The sequence below is a fragment of the Canis lupus genome, chromosome 19 (assembly GCF_003254725.2).
Source record: "Canis lupus dingo isolate Sandy chromosome 19, ASM325472v2, whole genome shotgun sequence".
NCBI classification, from domain to species: domain Eukaryota; kingdom Metazoa; phylum Chordata; class Mammalia; order Carnivora; family Canidae; genus Canis; species Canis lupus.
Genome location: NC_064261.1, coordinates 34455153 through 34476104, shown reverse-complemented (window position 1 = coordinate 34476104; position 20952 = coordinate 34455153). Strand labels below are relative to the sequence as shown.

General features: G+C 33.1%; 1 protein-coding gene and 1 long non-coding RNA gene across 5 annotated transcripts in view; one reads left to right on the top strand and one right to left on the bottom strand.

Annotated features, from left to right (window-relative positions):
- DPP10 (dipeptidyl peptidase like 10) overlaps window positions 1-20952 on the top strand; it is a 1271598-nt gene that overhangs the window by 1106615 nt on the left and 144031 nt on the right. The gene's annotated exons all lie outside the window — the stretch shown is intronic.
- LOC112648411 (uncharacterized) overlaps window positions 12766-20952 on the bottom strand; it is a 160747-nt gene continuing 152560 nt past the window's right edge. The window contains exons 4-5 of the long non-coding RNA XR_007403792.1: window positions 13484-13638; window positions 12766-12976 (exon numbers count right to left, since the gene is read on the bottom strand). This is a non-coding gene — a long non-coding RNA (uncharacterized LOC112648411). The remainder of the gene's footprint in view (window positions 12977-13483; window positions 13639-20952) is intronic.

Here is a 20952-nt window from a genome sequence, read left to right as displayed (position 1 = left end):
ATCAAAATTGTTGCATTATTCCAATAAAACTAATTACATTTTGTGTGACAGTGATATATTAGTCCCTCTAGATAAATTATATGAACTATTCTTTCTATAAGAAATAACTCACCTATTCAAGATTACTGTGTTGTGTTTAGAAGTACTGATCTGAATGCTAGCAATATCTTTGAAACTTTGTAAATGCAACAGCAATCTGAAAAAGACAACAATAGCTGCTTAAAATGAACATAACTGATTACTAATTGATAAGCACTCTGCAGAGGTATCTCTCTACCATCTCATCATTATCTTTCTGCTAAAACTATTATGATGTTCTTGGATTTGACCCATTCACTTGTCCTTTCTCTGCCCAAGCCTACCATGTTTCCCTACTTGACAACTTTTTTCTTTAGGATGAATTAGATGTGTTAACATATCTTTCTCTCTCTAAAAATATGTATTTATTTTACTTTGGCAGCAGACATTAGTTGTGACTTGCTATATTTCACTCCCCAAAGTGTTAATGCCATCTATAAATTATGACCCATAGTAGGCACTGGTTGTTATCAATCACCAGCGAGTAATTGATGCTGATTGAATCAAATCAATTTGATGTTTGCAGAGCTCTGACCTTGTCAGTTAACTTGGGTGCAACAAATCAATTAGATCTATAGGAATTGAATCTTAAAGATAACTGAAGAAGGTAGATTTCCATTAATTTAGAAAAACAAAAATGGCTTTTATCTTTGACTAGTCCTTTCTTTATAACAATGGGATTGTCTAAAAGCTCTCCAAAAAATCATTACTAATCTTTTTTTATGTAGAATCACAGACTAAATGGAAGTTGCTGAGAATATTAAACATGAAAAAAAGCTTATTCAACCTCCCATTTTATAAACAAATTATATAAATACAAGGGCCAGAGAAGTGGAATTATTCTAGGTAGTACAATGAGCCTTTAGCAAATTTGAGACCAGAATACTCTTTTCCAGACCAACTCCCCATTCCACTTTGTACACAGTACTTTTTCTACAGTGAAAGTAATTTGCAAAACATAGTTTAAGATTAAATATATTTCCAATTATATTTAAAATGCAGATGATGGCTTTAATAATATAATAATTTTAATAATATGACAGCTTTTTATATGTCTACCGTACAGAGAGTCTTCCAAAAATATCAAGTCTTGGTCAGTTTAAAATAAGGAATTCAGTCAGTAAACATTATAAGGAAGAATCTATTAGTTTTCATTCATTTGCCAGTTCTGCTAGCCCCAGGCCAACTGATTTCTGTTGTCACTATTTAATTAATTAACCATATCCTAAGTGCTTAAGCAATGAGTCATTTTAAGAATTTATTTTTTTTTGTATGTCATCATTTCTAGTTTTGCCACGTTGTACTCACAAATAAGCCACAAGTGGATTAATCATTATGTCATCTAAGGACATAAATACATAGTATGGAGGTTAATTTAAGAAATAGATTGTCCGGGGATCCCTGGGTTTGGCGCCTGCCTTTGGCCCAGGGTGCGATCCTGGAGTCCCAGGATCGACTCCCGCATCGGGCTCCGGGCATGGAGCCTGCTTCTCCCTCCTCCTGTGTCTCTGCCTCTCTCTCTCTCTCTCTCTCTCTCTCTATATATATATATATATATATATATATATATATATAAAATGAATAAATAAACAAATCTTAAAAAAAAAAAAGAAATATATTGTCCTATGGGACATCTGGGTGGGTCAGCGGTGAGCGTCTGCCTTTGGCTTAGGGTATGATCCTGGAGTCCCAGGATGGAATCCCATATCAGTCTCCCTGTATGGAGCCTGCTTCTCCCTCTGCCTGTGTCACTGCCTCTCTCTCTCTCTCTCTCTCTGCCTTTCTCTCTCTCATGAGTAAAAAAAAAAAGAAAGAAAGAAATAGATTGTCCTAGAATTTATATTAGCTTCCATTTATTGAAGTCCTGCTGGTAACAGTGTACTAGGCATCCTTCTTATATCGTTTCCTATTTCTAACTGGCGACTACTTAAGGATTGTCTCATTGAAATTCCTCCCTTTACATAATGAGCAACTGAGGCTCAGAAAATTTGAGCATATTGCCCAAGGTTAAATGACTGGTGAGTGGAAAACCCAATGCTAGTTATCTCTTGATTCCTGGATTCTGAATCTTAGGTTTTTACTTCTACCTCAGTCTGATTTTATAGATCTGAGAATTCAGAAATAGTAACTTTGGTCTTTTAAGTCATCATCAGTTAACAGAAATAGGAAAAATCATGTCAGCAGATAGTATGACCATTCCTGAGTGTCAGATTTCTTTATTAGATTTTTGCAAAGTATTTTTTTTTGCAAAATATTCTATTGCAAGTATTTTGACACCAAAGCTGGTTTGACGTGCACATGGTTTGAAATAGAACTTAAATTCTAGAAGAAAATATAATATGACAGATACTCCAAGTAAGTAATGCAAACAAAATCTAACTCTTGAGTGGTATTCAGACGAGTTATATAATTATATAGGGGGGCCAGGGTAGAATGAAAACATGAGGCTCCTTTTTCAAAAAGCAGGTAGAAAATGACATTAAAGTTATTAAAATATGTAACTTTTTTCTTTCTCTTATAGTCTCTTTCTCTCAAATTGCCATAGTGTTGGGTTTCACTATTGTTATTATTATTTGCTATTTAATGTCATTCTAAATAAAGAAAATTAAAATTTTAACTATTAGCATGAATTTTAGCATTTGTACTTATGCTGTACAATAACAATTTTATTTTTTTTATTTTATTTATTTATTCATGAGACACAGAGAGAGAGACAGACAGACAAATAGAGACATAGGCAGAGGGAGAAGCAGGCACCATGCAGGGAGCATGTGGGATTTGATCCCGGGACTCTAGGATCACACCATGAGCTGAAGGCAGACACTTAACCACTGAGCCACCCAGGTGTCCTGTGTATAATACCAATTTTAAATGAAAATATGAGTTTTTATCTTATCTGTAGAACTGCTGAAATGATACAATATATATTTCTTAGCTTGTATATGTATATGTATTTCCTTCCAACTGGGCAATGGAAATACTGAATGAAATTAATTCAGCTGTTTTTATTTTATTTTTTGATATATGCATAGTCTGCCAACAATCTCTATGTTTGACTTAATGATGAGTAACATAGGACTTAAAAGGTAAAGGAATTATGGGCTTTCTTCTTTCCCTTTCCTTCAGTGGCATTATTTTCAGCATAAATGGTTGACTAACACAGGGAGCTAACACATGTATAATGAATATAATGTGGTCCCTTGATCATTCAAGTTTCTCTTTATTCACATAAGCTCTGGTTTAAACAAAGAACATGGGCTCTTGAGGCTGTCAGCTTCTTGCCTGCTTACTCAATTGTGAACACAACACACTTATCTGGTACACAGTACACAGTTTGAGTATTTTTGAACTTTGACACATGAGTTTACCAGAAGTCTATGCTTAGGAGGCATCATAAATACCATACATGAATGGATGGCAAGCAATGTTAGTCGTGCCTATTCTTTTTTTTTTTTTTTTTTTTTTAGATTTTATTTATTTATTCAGAGAGAGAGAAAGAGAGAGAGAGAGAGGCAGAGACCCAGGCAGAGGGAGAAGCAGGCTCCATGCAGGGAGCCTGACGCAGGACTCGATCCTGGGTCCCCAGGATCACACCCTGAGCTGAATGCAGTGCTAAACTGCTGAGCCACCTGGGCTGCCCCAGAGATGCCTATTATGTGTATCTCCCCTGGTCACATGTATGCTCTGCTGTTCCAGCAAACTTCAATTACAAAACAGATTCAAAGATGTAATTGTTAAAAAATGTCAAGATGGTAAAAAAAAGCCACATATCCATGAAGCCATTTCAGCCAGTAAAAGCATGCTCTATCTTCAGAATAGTAGTTATGTAAAAGGGAATTGAAGAAAGACTTCTATTCAGGATTTTGTCCCCTACTAAAATGTATCTTCGAAATATGAGAAATTTCAAGAAGTTGGGGAATTGTTAAAAGAATACCTGGTAAATTTAATGAATGAATTATAGCATCATTTTATTGGTGGCTGCAAAGCGTCTAACATAGATTGGAATTTAAATTGTATTGGTTTTGGGAGGAAACACATGGGCATTAGAATAAGAAAATCTATATTTCTATTTTCCTGCTATGTAAAATCAGGCAAATGATATAATCTCATTTATAAATGGGGATGATTGTGCCCATATCTTGGAATTTTATTTGAACAACTCTGGTAATATAGAGAGGATTCTAATCAGGGCTCCCAGATGAATATGTTATTTGGCACAATAGACATTTTATAGATCATAGTTTTTTTTTAATTTTGGAACTATCCTATGGCACTTGTGGAAAAATCTCATTAATATGTTCCAAATGTCAAAAATAGTTTTGGAAGATAAATCAAAACTCACGCGATATATATTGGAGCCTTTAAAAGTAGCCACCCAAGGAAAAGCAGAAAGTAAGGAGAAAAATTCCAAGATTTCATGATGAGTTTTCAAAACTATGAGAAAAGAATCAGACAAAAGAGAAAAACATTCCAGACAGAGAATATTGTTCAAGAGAAATCAGAAGTGCATTTTAGAGATCTGTTTGGAGGACTGTCCTGGAGCAAGAGTCCCAGGAGGCCCTCTCTGCTTTCTGAAGCTTCTTTTAATCTTGTTTGTCCCTCAGTCAACACCTTTCACTATGTCATTTAATTCTGTGCTTTTTACATCATTATCTATCCCCAGATATCAGTTTCTCATTTTCACAGCTACATTTCAGATTTCTTAACCATAAAAAACCAACTCTGGTAACCATGCCTGTTTCTTTTTCACCTGCTCAGGGTGAAGCACAGTCAAGGTGAATTGTGTTTGAGATGTTTGTTTTTCACATTTCTGAGACCATATCCATAGTCATTATAAAATAAAGTAATATATCAAATATTTGGATGTAAAATGAGGGGCTTAGGCTAAATAAATTATGAAGTGTTTTCTAAGTTCAAAATTTTAAATGCCAGTGTCTCTGGGATATGAGGATTCTTTTAGTGCTAATAGAGTATCTGGAGCCTAATAATTCCGATTGCTATTTATGTAATCTAAATCACTTAGAAAGCAGTCTACAATCGATTTGAGGTCCAACAGCATAATTGAAATTATCATTTTATCACAGATCCCATTATAATTCTTGTTCTTATTCTCTCCTTTCATTTTTCTCTGATTTTATATCTTTTTTTGTATATTTTTTATTGGAGTTCGATTTGCCAACATACAGTATAGCACCCAGTGCTCATCCTGTCTAGTGCTCCCCCTCAATGCCCGTCATCCAGTCACCCCACCCCTCTGCCCACCTCCCCTTCCACTACCCCTGTTTGTGTCCCAGAGTTAGGAGTCTCTCATGTTCTGTCATCCTCTCTGATATTTTCTCTCTTTATCTTTTTCTAATTTTATTTTCACAGTTGCACTGCATAGATGTGTGTTTTTTGTTCTGCTTTGCTTTGCTGTAATCATGAGAGTCTTTGTATTTGGAATTAGTAGTTTACCCTATAAGAATATCCTTTTTGTACCACGTTTATAGACCAAGTTCTTGACTAATAATTGGTTAACATGAGTTCTGGAACTTTTCTTAAGAAACAGTAAGTTTTGTGTATAATCATATGAAAACCAAGAATAGTAATAATGAGGGGATCCCTGAGTGGCTCAGCGGTTTGGCGCCTGCCTTCGGCCCAGAGTGTGATCCTGGAGTCCCGGGATAGAGTCCCACATTGGGCTCTCTGCATGGAGCCTGCTTCTCCTCTGTGTCTCTGCCTCTCTATCTGCGTCTCTCATAATAAATATATAAAATCTTTAAAAAAAAAAAGAATAGTAATAATGAGAAATAAGTGGGTAATAAGTTAATGATTCATTTGCTATAGATGCTAACATTATTGTTTCACATGCAATGTCATTTTTTCTATTTGGCTGTGTATAGAATAACATAATTTAGTTGGCTTTCCATCATCTTTTGATAAGCCTTTCTATAGTTCCCGTATTTTAGTTTTCTCAACATGGTGATCTCTTGGAGTTAGGATGTAGGTAATGTAACTTAAACCACAAATAATTAACTTCACTTTAGAATTATTTAATATGGAAAAGAAGGCTTTCTGTTTTGCCAGGTTGCTGGTTTGGCTTTCCCTGGCATCACTCGAAACCAATCATGTTCCTAGTACTACAATGGTTTTTGTAGAGAGAGGGAGGTGGGAGTTTTCTATAGAGTTCCATGCACCAGCAGGGTTTCTTTTTTTTTTCACCAGCTAATTCCATGCTGTAGCTTCAACCAATATGTCCAGAAACTTAGTCCCCATCCTTGGTTGTTTTTTTTTTTTTTTATGTTCCCAATTCTTCTTTGAGATCCCCAATAGCTTTCTAATAACCCCCTTTTAAGTTTAAGTAGGTAAGATCCAATTCTGTTACTTGTAATCAAGAATTCTGATAGAGCTTTCCCTAAGCCTTTGTCCAAATAATGGAGATCTAAACATGAGTAAACATAGCATGATACATGGAACACATCTAAGTAATATGTCAGGGCCACAGCACCTTTGTGTTAAATAGTGGTACTCCTGCTCCAGATAGACAAATTATGAAAAGCTGTTTCTTGGAGCATTTGCATCCATGGGCACACTGCTTGACAAGAGTTCAGCAGGCTGTGTGACAAAAAGGTGCTTTCCTGGATAGTGGGACGGGGTGACTAGGTGATGGGCATTAAGGAGGGCACTTGGTGTAATGAGCATTGGGTGTTACATGCAACCAATGAATCTAAATTTATCACTGAATTCTACCCCACAACTACTAATACTTGACATGTTAACTAACTTTAATTTAAATTAAAAAAAAATAGGACAAGCTGCTTTCTCTTCTAGTCAGACATAGCTCTGCAGGAGGATAGACAACGTATAGATTGGCTTTCAGTGTCCTGGCTCCTCTGCTGGGTTGTTTTGTGTACAGAATAAGCTGTGCAACCTTAGGAAATAGCCCTGATATATTATACATATATAGCACATGTATGTATGCATTTATGTACATGCATGCGCTGCACCAGTGATGAATTAAAATAAATTATTTTAAGTTGACTTTGATAAGTCATTAAGTTTTACTGATAGTCAAATTACTATCTACTGCTTATAGTCTAAACATGTCAAGACACTTTGGAAATAATCTGAATTTACTAATTATTTTATCGTGAAAACATGTTTTTCTTTTAAAACCGTTTAATCCAACATATGTAATAAATGAAGTACAAAAAATATACTGGGAAATTGCAAAGTGCAAAAATCAAAAGTGATATAAAATGTCAATTACTGATTATAAATTTTTGGTTCGTCTGCAGGGAAGGCTGTGATCTCCGTTTAATCTCAATAAGATCTGGATTATAGTCCTGAGCCTTATTTTTCCCACCATTAGCTGTTATCTCTTTAGTAAAAATAACAAATATTAGTACTTAATCTACATCTTTTGATTATGTTAATCTTCTTACTACCACACTGAAAAAAAAATGAAAATAAGATCAGGGCTAGTAGAGTTTTCTCTGCTGGAAAAGGGAATGCTTAATTGCATGAAAAGCCTCAAAGCCTGTAGATAGGATGTGAGAAAGGAGAAATGGTTGGTGTCCTTACTGCTGACCCAACTGCCTCCTGTGCTAGTCTTCTTACCTGTTATTTCTGCCTTATCCTCAAAAAGTTGATGATGCAGGACTGTGAAGGCCAAAGCAGTGCTGATACTTGCAGAGCCATGTCGTAGAGCCACCAACTGCCTGTTCCTTTTATCCTAATCCTAGAAATGCTTCAGTGCAATGGCTAAGTCTGTGTTGTCCATTACAAAGCCACTAATCACCATACGGCCATTTAAATCTAAATTAATACTAAGTAAAATTATACGTTCAGCTATTCAGTTGCACTTTCTGTATTTCAGATAGTTCATTGCCACCTCTGGCCTGTGGCCAGAGCAGATTTGAACATTTCCTGCCCTGCAGAAAGTCCAGTTGACCATGCTTGCCTAAGCCCTTACTTAGAAATTCATTTTCATTTTTAACTTACGATTCCCTAGAATGTTGCTTTAAATACTCCAGTGATATAGTTAAATCCCATTCCCATATTGATTGTATCCTTCCCGTTTTGTACTTGATGGCAGGTAATTAATTAATAGTGTCTTGTAGAATGAAGAGCAGCAAGGCAGCATGTTAGCCTTTAACCTTTTTGAGAAAGACATACTTCCTTTTATCACAACTTGTTTGCTAAAGTAGATGAATTACTGCATTTCTTCAAATCTGTCATATCATCAATTAAAAGATGCACCATTATTTTGTGTTCTAGCACCTCTAACATTCTTGTGTTTCAGCGTCCTCTCAATATGAGATCTTAAAATGTGAAAAAAGTGCACAACTCAGATTTTTTGAAATATAATGAAAAGTAAAATCTTCATTTACAAAACCATATCTCGAGATGTAGAGTAAGACAGTTTAAATATAGAAAATTATTCTTAGTAGAATCTTAAAGGATTGAGAGTTTTCTTAAAATATCTCCTTATTCCTTTCTTCATCTATATCTTGCTTGATCTCAGACAGCAAACAGCTCATCTTTGTTTTTTGTGGGACTTTTGTCTTATTAAGATATAATTTAGATGCAGGAAAATCTGGCCTTTTTAGTGTACAAGTCTGCAAGTTTTAATAACTGCATATAGTCATGGAACCACCACTACAGTTAAGATACAGAATAATGCCATCACATAAGAAAATTACCCCATGCTACTTGGCTCACACCCTTCTCTTTAATCTCAGCTCATGGAAACTATGATCTTTTTTTTTTTTTTTCCTCTACAGTTTTGTGTTTGCTTTATCTTATTCTGTGATAAATAGAAATAATATAGCCTTTTAAATCTGGTTTCTCTTACTTGGCATGGTGTGTTTGAGGTCCACACATTGTTGTTTCTTTATATTTCTAAATTATATTTGATTGAACTGATATACCACAATTTATTCATCTATTTTTCCAGTTGAGGAACATTTGGGTACTTTCAAGGTGTTCGTGACTATCCCAAAAGCTAGTATAAACCATTGGACACAGGTTTTTATATGAACATAGATTTATGTTTCACTTTGAGAAATACTTTAGAATGGGGATTGTTGAATATTATGGTAAATATATAACTTTATAAAGAAGTGTGAAATTATTTTCTAAAGTACCATTTGGTACCAAAAATGTTTAAAACTTCCACTTTCAGTATAATTACTACTTTGTATTGTCAGTATTATTATATTGCCATTTAGTAAGTAGTGGTATTTGAATTTTCCTAATGACTAATCATCTTGAAATTTTTTTCACATGCTTAATTTCTATCCATATATCTTCTTTGGATAAATGTTTATTCAAATCTTTCCCCATTTGTTTTGATTGGGAGAGTTGGTTTTATTATCTATGAGTTCTTTATTTTTTTGGATACAGATCCTTTATCATAGAAGATTTCAAATACTTTCTCCCAGTCTGTAGTTAACCATTTCATTTTGATATAAATGATTTTTAATATAAATTATTTTTTTTGAAAATCAGATATTCTTAATTTGGATGAAATCCAGTTTAGTTTAGTTTAGTTTTGTTTTCATTTATGCATGGTGCTTTGGCTTTCTAGCTAAGGAATTTTGCCTAACCTAAAGTCACAAAGATTTTCCTTTAGGAACTTATAGGTTATACACTGAGGTCTAGAATTCACCCTTAGTTAATTTTAACATATGATGCAAAATATAAAGTTTTATTGTTTTGTATGTAAATCTCAAATTATTCTAGCACCATTTGCTGAAAAGTCTAATTTTTCTTTTTTCATTAAACCATTGACTTGCCGTGGAATCTTTATTTGAAAATCACTATGTATATATGTTTCTAGACATTATCTTATTCTGTGATATGTATCTATAATTTCTGTAATATATTGTTTTGAACACTGTACCTTTATAAGGAATCTTGAAAAAACATTGTGTGAATTGTCCAACTTTGCTCTGAAAAATTATTTTGGCTTTTCTAAGTTTTGTTTTGGTTTGGTTTGCTTTTTTGCAACTCATATATATTTTAAAATTAGTTTGTCAATGTGTATTTTTTTTTAATTTGCTAGAATTTTATTTGGAGTTATGTTAGATCTATAGATTAGTTTTGGGGGACTTGACATCTTAAGTACATAGAATGTTCCAACCCATGAATACTGTGTATGACATTATACTTACATTGTCTCATCCATGTTTAAAGTATATACATTCTGTATATTTATATATTTATATTTATATATAGATAATATTGAGATATTATATTTTAGATTTATATTTAAATTCTGTGTACTTTTTTAGATTTTTTCATAATTTTGACAGTATTATCAATGGTACTGCAATTTCAAATTTAGTTCCCAATTATTTATCGTTACTTTTTGATTCATTTTTCTACATTGACATGTTAAACTTTAACATTGTTAATTTCTTATCATTGTTTTATCAGTTCTGAAACTTATTGTAATTTCTTTGTATTTTCTACAGAAGCAATTATGTCTGTTGAGAATGGACACTGTTTCATTTTTTTCCTTTCCATTAAGCATATATGTTATTTTATTGTCTTGCCCTGGCTAGGAATTCCAGTATAATGTTCAACAAGAATGGTGAGAATGGATTCTTTGCCTCATTTCCAAGAGGATGAGCACTTAATCTTTCACCATAAAGAATGACGTTAGCTGTATGCTTTTGATAATGCTATTTATCACATTGAGAATTTTGCTGCTAATTATGGTTGTTCAGAAGTTTTAATCATGAATGAGTATTGAATGTCAAGCGATTTTTCTGCATGAGTTAATATATAATATGATTTAGGGGAGACTTGATAATATGAAAAATATTAAAGCAATTTTGCATCTAGAATAAATCCTATTTATAACTCATTAGATATTCTCCTTTTATAGGATATTATTAGAATTTTGGGGAGGCTTTTTGTGCCTATATTCATGAAGTGTATTGAACAGTTGTATCTATTTTAATGCCTTCATCTGGTTTTGGTATTAAATAATGCTGGCCTTATAAAATGAATTAGGAAGTATTCTGTTCTGTCCTGTATTCTGATAATGTGTGTGTATTCATCCTTCATTAAATGCTTAATAGAGTTCACAAACGAAGCAATCTGGACCTGCAGTTTTCTTTGTTTCAAATTTTTGTTAGCTATTAATTTAATTTCTTTAATACATATAGTATTGTTTAGGTAGCCTATTTTATTTTGAGAAGGTTTTATAGTTTTGTGTCTCTCAAGAAATTTGTTCATGCCATTTAAGTTATCAAGTTTCTAGATGCAGAACTGTACTAACTACTGCCAATAAGGTAATTAATACCTTGTAATGGTTTGGTGATACTTTTTATTTCAGTGTTTCTAGTTTTGTTTTCCCTTTTATTTTTCTTTTGTCAGTCCTGTTATAAGATTATCAATCTAATTGATTTTTTAATAGAACATGCTTTTGCTTTCAGTGATTTTATTATTTGTTTTATTTGTATTATTCATTTGTATTATTCATTGGTTTTAGTTTCTTATCCTTGGGTATGCTGGTATTTAGTAGAGTGGTATTACAAACAAATGCAGCTCTGTCATTGAGTTGGCTATCTCTTATTCAGCCTCAGGAGAAGTTAATTTAATTGCTTTCTTCCTAACAAATACATGTCAATGAGTTAATATCGTGGAGAACATGTCTAATTACGAATAATACAGGCTAAGGAGAAATTTTGTAAGGAATGTTTTTATCTTTTTATTCCATTCCAGGTATCATAATCTGGAATGCAATTGTTAATTGGGAGTTTAAGAAGTCTAGATATTTCTAAGAATGGCTGGATAATTAACTTATCTCAGAATTGTATAATAAAAACCCAGTGTAGTTCAGGATGACTAAATTAATTGACATTGTATAATAAAAACTCTAAATAATCATAATTATTTCAAGCATGATATTCCTAATAAAACAGAAACAACAATAATAGCATCTAATGTTTATTAAACCCTGAAGATATACCAAGCACCTCACAAACACTATCTCAATTTACATATCCAATAAGCTTATGAGGTAGGTCCCCTTATCATCTGTGTTGTCCACATGTGGAACTTAAACCTTCCCCTATCCAGAATGTAATCATTGGAGTTGAAATGTAGTAGGTTGCTGACGCTAACTCCCGATAGCACATCAAGTGCCTTAACCAAGTCACTGAGACAACTGTATCTTTTGTCCAGTCTTTGTCATCAACTTGTTCAGTGTCTTCTACTGAACATGAGAATATGATTTATTTTTTTCATTTCTGTGTCTCATACATCAATTTTTAAATAATTTTTCTTTGATCTTCTGATCCTTGGTATAAATCATATATACCAACTCCCCTTTGCAAATAGTTACATATTTGTGGCATTAGGCTTACTAAGGAAGAAAAAGTCTACTCTCAAACCTCGGGCCCTGGTTCCTGATCTACCTCATGATTTCTGGTCAGTCTCTTTGCCATTTTCATATTCAGTTGGTTTGGTTGAGCTTTAGGGGTGAAGATTTGGCTTCTTCTGGAAGACACTTCTGTTTTGGGTAATAACCAATGGACCACATGCCCAGCCAGTTGAATATACATGAAGTATGTGAGATTGAAAATCAGTTTGTTATGTATTTGAGGTTCATGCCATCAGGTACCTTACAAGTACAGACATCAGAGCAATTTTTTTTAAGATTTTATTTATTTATTCATGAGAATACACAGAGAGGAGAGAGAGAGAGAGAGCGAGAGGCAGAGACACCCGGTCTCCAGGATCACGCTCTGGGGTGTAGGCAGTGCTAAACTGCTGAGCCACCAGGGCTGCCCCATCAGAGGAATTTTAGTTACTTTTGCTATGGGAGAAAACAATTTTCTTCAGATATTAATATCACCATTAGAGTAATTCTTCTGTAAAGTTCTGTCTTGAGTTCTGTTTCCTTTTGGAAAAAAAAATATACATATATGTATTAGTATCAACTTAGTATTCAGGTAATTGTATATGCTACTTTTTCATAAGTAGCATATAAAAGACAGCATGAATCTTTATTAGTGTCTGCTTGTATTTTTATCAAAAGGTCAGTTATTCTGAAATACTTCCAATGTACAACCCTTTTCCTTTATAGGACTCCCTCTTTATTAACTCCTCCAGTAACTGAAGAGTTACTTCTAAACTGAGCAGTTTTCTTCTAAAAGAAAAGCATTGATCATCTCTAAGAAACTAAGACAAGCAAAGTTATGTCACTTTTCCAAGTCTGCACAGTAAAGGTTGAGTCAGACACACAATCCACACAAACCTTTAATAACACCCCACAAACAATCTGCATTATGGTATTACCATGCAGATTAATGTGATGATGACAGATGTTAAATAAAAACATGAGCAAGTAAATGGTGTTCATCACCAATCAAAATACTGGTGTTTTAAGAAATGATTTGAGGGACACCTGGGTGGCTTAGTGTTGAGCATCTATCTGCCTTTGGCTCAGGTCATGATCCCAGGGTCCTGGATTGAATTGAGTCCTGCATCGGGCTTCCCGTGGGGAGTCTGCTTCTCCTTCTGCCTATGTCTCTGCCTCTTTGTGTCCTCAATAAACAAAATCTAAAAAAAAAGAAAAAAGAAAAAAAAAGAGAAAAGAAATGACTTGAGTTTTCTTTTAAAGGTTATGAACAACAAAATTTCCATTCATAATATTGAATCCTCTTCTCAGTTTAACTAGAATTTAATCTAAAGATTGAGACCTGGATTTGAATAATCAAGATTTAGAGTATATATATGTTATTAAAATGATAAAAATGACCTAATCCTCTCAGATGTGAAAATGTATTTTAAAGTCATATTATAGTGATTCTAGTCAGGTAAAGGCAAAGAAATAATAAGATGAAAATCATCCAGAAAAAGATCAAGCATAAATGGGATGTGGTAATAACTTTATAATAAAGGAAAAATGCCAAATGATTATATAGGGCAACTCCCTGCTTATTTGGGGAATAAAACAATTTGATATATATTTCACATCTTAAAGAAAAAAATAATTTTAGGTAAACTGAAGAGAATATGAATCTCATTTTTTCATATTTTATAAATCTTATTAATACATTTTATGACTTTGTCAAAGATTTTAAATATTTAATGAACTATGATCTCAATAAGATTTGGAGAATAAATATGCTTTTTTAAATTAAAAAAATCAATGTAAGTATAATTGACACATGGTTACATTAGTTTAAGTATGTTGTACAGATTGATTCAAGTGTGTGAAAGAGTACATGGACTTAAACAATCATATGATTTTCAGTCTTCCCACAGAACACACACACAGTGAAAAGACAAATAGTTGGGTAAAATATTTGTTGCATTCATTAAAACAAAATTATAATTTACAATATAAAAAGAGCTTTTAGAGATCAATAAGAAAAACATGAATAACCTCATAGAAAGTACACTGATAATACAAATGAAGAAACACAAAATATTAAAAGCTATGACAAAATATTCAAGCAAAATCATCATCATATTACAACTCTAAATGATGTTTTGTGTTTGTTTTTGTCTTTCAAAGAATCTAAATCAACACACTGGGTGACATCATTTTATTGTGGTGTTAAACAAACAAATGCACACACATACACACACATACTTGTGTAGCGTACAGCAGTATAAATTGGCTTCATTCTTCCCAGAATTTGACTTAGTAATGAATCAAAATGTAAAATGTGGGTATCTTCTGACCTGCAAGCCCTATTGGGGCTGCTTTTGCTGCATCCCATAGGTTTTGGAATATTTTGTTTCCATTTTTGTTTCTCTTATTTTTTATTTCCTCTTTGATTTCTTTGCTGACCCATTGATTCTTTAATAGCATGTTATTTTACCTCCATGTGTTTGTTTTTTTTCCAGCTTTCTATTTGTAATTGATTTTTAGTTTCATAAATTTTAGTTAGAAAAGATACGTGATATGATTTTAATGTTCTTGAATTTATACTAACTTGTTTTATGGCCTAACAGGTGATCCATCATGAAGAATGTTCCATGTGCATTTGAAAAGAATATACATTCAGTAGTTGGGTTAAATATTATATGTATGTCTAATTAAATAAACCTTGTCTACTCTGTCTTTTAAGGCCAATGTTTCCATATTGGCTTTTGGTCTAGGTGATCTATCTATTGACATAAGTGGGATGTTAGAGTCCCTTACAATCATTGTGTTATCGCCGATTTCTTTCTTTATGTCTGTTAATATTTGCTTTACATATTAGGTGCTTCTATGTTGGGTGCATAAATATTTATAAATTTTATGTTCTCTTCCTAGAGGACATTATCATTATGTTATATCCTTCTTTGTCTTTGTAACAGTCTATTTTAAAGTCTATTTTGTTTAGTATGAGTATTACTAGTCCAACTCTTTCTTTTTGTTTTCATAGAATATCTTCTCATCTCTTCACTTTCAGTCTCTGTATTCCTTTTGGTTTAAAATATGTCTTGAAGACAGTATATAACTGAGCCTTGTTTTTTGTTTGTTTGACATATAGTTAACATACTGTGTTATATTAGTTTCAGGTGTACAATATAATGATTCAACAATTCTGTTTATTAATCATTGCACATCATGTTAAGTGTAGTCTTAATCCTCTTTATCTATTTCACCCATGTCCTCTCTGGCAATCACTAATTTGTTCTCTATATATGAGTGTTTTTTGTCTCATTCTCTCTCTCTTTTCTTGTTTGATTTCTTATTTCCACCTATGAATGAAATCATATGGGTTTATCTTTCTTTGTCTGACCTATTTCACTTAGTATTATACCTTCTAGGTCTATTTATGTTGTTTCCAGTGGCAAGATCTCATTCTTTTTTTGACAGAGTAATGTTCCATTATGTAGACATACTACATATTCTTTATCTGTTTATCTATGGATGGACACTTAGGTTGCTTCTATATCTTGGCTATTGTAAATAATGCAGAAATAAACATAAGGGTGCACATATCTTTTCAAATTAGTATTTTTGTTTTCTTTGGGTAAATACCCAGAAGTGGAATTACTGGATCATATGGTAATTCTACTTTTAATTTTTTGAGAAACCTCTAAACTATTTGCTAAAATGGCTGTTCTTGTTTTGTTGTTGTTTTCATTAGTTTTTTTTTTTAATTCAGCCATCCTATGTCTTTTGATTTAGCCCATTTATATTTAAAGTAATTATTGGAAAATATGTACTTATAGCTATTTTGTTAGTTTCTGGTTGTTTTATAGTTCTCTGTTCCTTTCTTCTCTTGGACTTACATTATGATTTGATGGCCTTTTTTCTTCCATTTTTCTCCCACTTTGGCGAGCAATGTTATGACCATTATTTTAAAGTCTTTATCAGGTAAATGACTAGCCTCTGTTTCATTAGCTTTTGTTTTATTTTGTTTTGTTTTCTTTCCCTGAGGTTTTATCTTATTCTTTTGTTTGCTTTTCTATGTTAAATAAACAAATAAACATATTATGAATGAGTTAGAATAGCTACCTTTCCTGGGCTTGAAGGAGCAGCCTTGTGTCAGAGTATCCTTTTTTTTTTTAATGAACTGTGTATACCTGAAGGCTTTGCTGAGGCAACTGGGACTGAATCAGACACCACTTGGGGGTGATGCCAAGATATGCAGCAGTGGGCTGCCTTGATTGGATTGCTGGAGCTGGAGCTGGTGTGGGCCAGGAATGCCAGGTGCCCTGGGTAGCCCTGGAAGGCCAGTTAGAATGCCTGGACCCTACTCCCATCTGTGCTATCAGGGTGGAAAAAGAACATAAAATGTGGTGCTCATCAGCACCTCTGACCCTAGAGAAGATTCCAGCATGTCAGATCATCTAAGGTTAGTAAGTGGATTTTTTTTTCCAAGTAGTCTCTAGTTGCCCTTTAGTTTTTGTTTTTGTTTCTGTTTTGTTGTTGTTTGTTTGCTTGTTTGTTTTTTGCTGTGCCCCAGGCAGGGGAGAGTCTGTTCACAGGCCCTTCAGTGATATTTCTCCCTACTGCAGATGTGGGGTTCCTGTCATTATTGTATCTCTGTCTCTTCTACCATTCTCTGTGTGGTCTTTCTAGTGTTGTATAGAAGTTATCAAATCAGCCCTCAGTTCTTTTGGAGAAATTTCTCTACATATAGGTGTATATTTGGTGTGTCTATGGGAGGAGGTGAATTAAGGGTCTTCTTATGCTATGTTGGACCTTCTGTTAGTAAGACTTTTATTCAAAAAAGTGACATGTTGCCAATTGAAATACATTTTGGTTTTTCTGGCTCTCTTCTCTTGGTATAATCTCATGTAATAACTGAATAATCTCCATATGGTTTTTCCTCTAATTTTTATAGCAAAACTTTTGGATATATCCTGCCTTCTGCATTTTTCTGATGAGCAGATTAACTATTTCAAATAAGTTGCTCAAGAAAACACAAATTAAGGTTTGATACTATTGAAATAAGGAACATTTTCACCAAAGTTGCTGGGGAATGAATGAATTGACCGCTTTTCTAAGTTATATACCTGGCTCACCTGCAAAATAGCTGTAGATGGAAACACTGATTTTTATTCTTGCCTTTCTAATTCTAGCACTGAGTAGAAACAAGGTTGCATTTGTCCCTCACTCTGTCCCCTTGCAATATATTTATTTTTGCATTGATAGGCTAGAGAGAAAACTAGTTTATATGGGGTTAGATGGTGTATAAATTTATTTCATTACACATTGAAAATCTACTGTACCACTATTAGTAATTGACCTTTAAATGCTATTCAGGTTATCAAACTAGGTATTTTCAGTGATGGTACATTGGAAATAGTTTAAAGCCAATTGGTGTGAAAATATCTCATTTGCATTAATTAATATGGAAAGGTCTAGTACATGAAAATATTTTATTTCAAAGAGTAGCATTGTCAATGAGGTTGGTACTTTAATCAGAGGTATATTATGGGAAAATTCCATGTCAAATAATTGAGAAACTTGGGTTATGGAGCATCATTGAAATAAAATTCTGCATTACAGATATCTCATGGACTGAACTGTAAGAATAACCTGAAGGGAGTTTGCTTATGATGATCAGTTACTTTATCTAACACAGAATATATGAGAGAATGATTTATTCTGTTCACTCAAAGATCCCTTATTATATAATAAAGTATATTCTTCTTGTGCTGACTGTTGATAATATTTAGCCCAGTTAGATTATATTCTGGACACAGCAGTACTATCTAAAATTGAGAAATGATGCCCAGGTAGTTTTTGGTGTGCTTTTTAAACTTGAATCATCAGCCATTCATTTTTGTAAATAAAATAAATGTAGTAAATGGAAACACGTTTTACCTAATATAATCTCCCATTAGGTTTCTACTTACATAGTATGCTGAAAGTATCATATTTCAATTCAGAGTAACTGTACTATTCAATTCAGATGAGTACATGATAAATGCTAAAATATCCCAAATAATACCATATTTTTCCAAATTGGAACCCAACTAGACCCAATTAAGGCAAGGAAAAATATAAATATTATTTTACTATGTATCTTATGTGGTGATGGCATCATGATGCCTAGAAGCTAACAGAATGACCAAATTGGTTTTGTGGCAGGTAGTCTTTATTTTTTATTACCAAGTTTATTTTATTTTTTATATAGGTTTTGGCATAAAGGGAGCTGAATTTGAGCAACACCTAAATTGTATCCTTTTCACCAACATTTATATTTCATTTCACCATCTTGAATATTTTACTACGTCCACCACTTACCATACTGGTGATACAATTAAATAATCCTACATAATACTTTTTTGTGGTAACACATTAAAACAGTCCTTACATGTTTGGAATATGTAAGATTTAGACTCTACTCTTGGTTTTACTAACTATATCCTGGATGAAAAACACCTAAAAGTTTATGATGAACTTTAGGTGAGAAAACAAATGAAAGTAGATTAAAATACCGATCAATAAATATTAATATATCTTTAATTCCCGAACCAGATTTCTTTTCCCTTTCAACTAATACTTATTTAGTGTTCACAAAGTTTTTCTCATACACTGCTTTAGAAGTATTTTTGTAGAGCTGCAGCTTATAATTTTATTATTGTATTTATTACATTAAAGTATCCTAATGGTCTAGTTCTTCACTGTGTAATAAAGATAAAAAGTTTCCAGCAACAGAGTCACTACTTACTCATTTTAATATATGTGCTGCCGAAGCGAGCACAACTTACTCATTTTAAAAGGTATTTCATTATCATAGAACAAACTTGGCATCATCATACCACTTACTTCCAGGAGAAACAAATGCCCTTTTGCCTATATTGTCTTTTCTCTCACTGGCATTCTTTCATAAATGCTATTTACTCAGAGACTTGCTTCCTCATATTTTAGTTTTCCTGTTTGAGTCAATGGCAAATCCATGATCCCATTTTAAATATCCTCCAGGACATGAAAATGCATGCTATTTATACCAATTCGGCAGTTTAACTGCAGTGTAGGAAAAGCTTTGGCACCCTGAGATATAAACCTCTGATTTAATCATAAATTACTAGTGTCCTGTTCTTTTTTCTTGTAAGTGTAACTCTCCTTGACATGAATCTCCATAGATGTATTAGGTAATAACTGATATTCCAAGAAAAAAAAAATGTGAAAAACAGCTAGAGGAGAAGGGGATTTACATTTTTAATCTGATCTATTAGATCATCTTTCCAAAATGAAATCTCTCTTCACTGCGGTAATCACAATTAATTCATGCCTACTCCTGTCAATAAATCTTTGGATGATGGCTTAATAGGTCTTTCAGAAATGAATCTTTTGCAGAGCTGGAGCCGTGCTTCCCATCCCAGCTCCCTGAAAGAGAGTGTGCAGGGAGATTAAGTCACAATAATCAGACAGACGTGAGCTCAAATTATTGTTGTGTCTCCTACTTAAACTTTCAGTGCTTCCAGAGTCTATTATGTGAATTGTGAATGAGACTATCTATTTCTTAAGGTACATTTAAATGTTAAATAACATATTTAAAGCATTCAGATGTCCAGTATATAGTATATGCTCGATTCAAAAACTTTTACTGAAAAAAAAAAAAAAAAAACAACTTTTATTGTTATAGTCACAATCTTAAAACCAAAAAGAACAGTTGCATCTTGGAAAGCCTATAGATTTATAATCTGCAAGTCCTAATTTAACTATGACCTGCAGCAGAGTGCTCTAAACTAATGTAATGTTTCTTAATCCTGTCACCCTGGCTGAATCAAGAGCTCCTTGGGGACCAGAATTACATTTATTTTGGCTTTTGCATTTGGCAAGGTACTTAACTCATGAGCTTGCACATAATTAGTATTCAATAAATATTTATAAACTGACAGATAAAATATAGTAATAAATTAAAATTATCAATTGATATTCTTTTATATTTTATCCTATTTTTAAATAATCTTTATTATCAAAATCTTTTTTTTTTTTAATAGTACTTAGTACAGGACCTGTGTCAAAGAAGTTACTTAACAGATATTTGATAAATGAATGGAAGTAGCTAGTTTTCATTTATAGAACATGAATGCCACCATTCTGGAGAATTGTATTCTTCTTCTATCCAAGTTCTGGTAGGCCCTAAATATGTCTGCTTTTTCCTTTCCTCCAGTAACATATCATGCTACATCTACATTACCAGTACAATTCATCTTCATTATTTGTGGATTCCAGATTTCCAAATTTACCTGTTTTCTAAAATTTATTTGTAACCTCAAAATCAATACTCGCTATGCTTTCTTAGGTTTTCCTAGACAGTGCAGAGCTGCAGAACATTTGAGTTGCCTGATACACACTATTCCAGCTGAGATCAAACAAGATGACACTCTGCCTCCTTGCTTCAGCTGTCATACTGTAAACTAAGCGTCCTTTTCACAGTCTTTTAAATGCTGTTTTTCACATTTGTG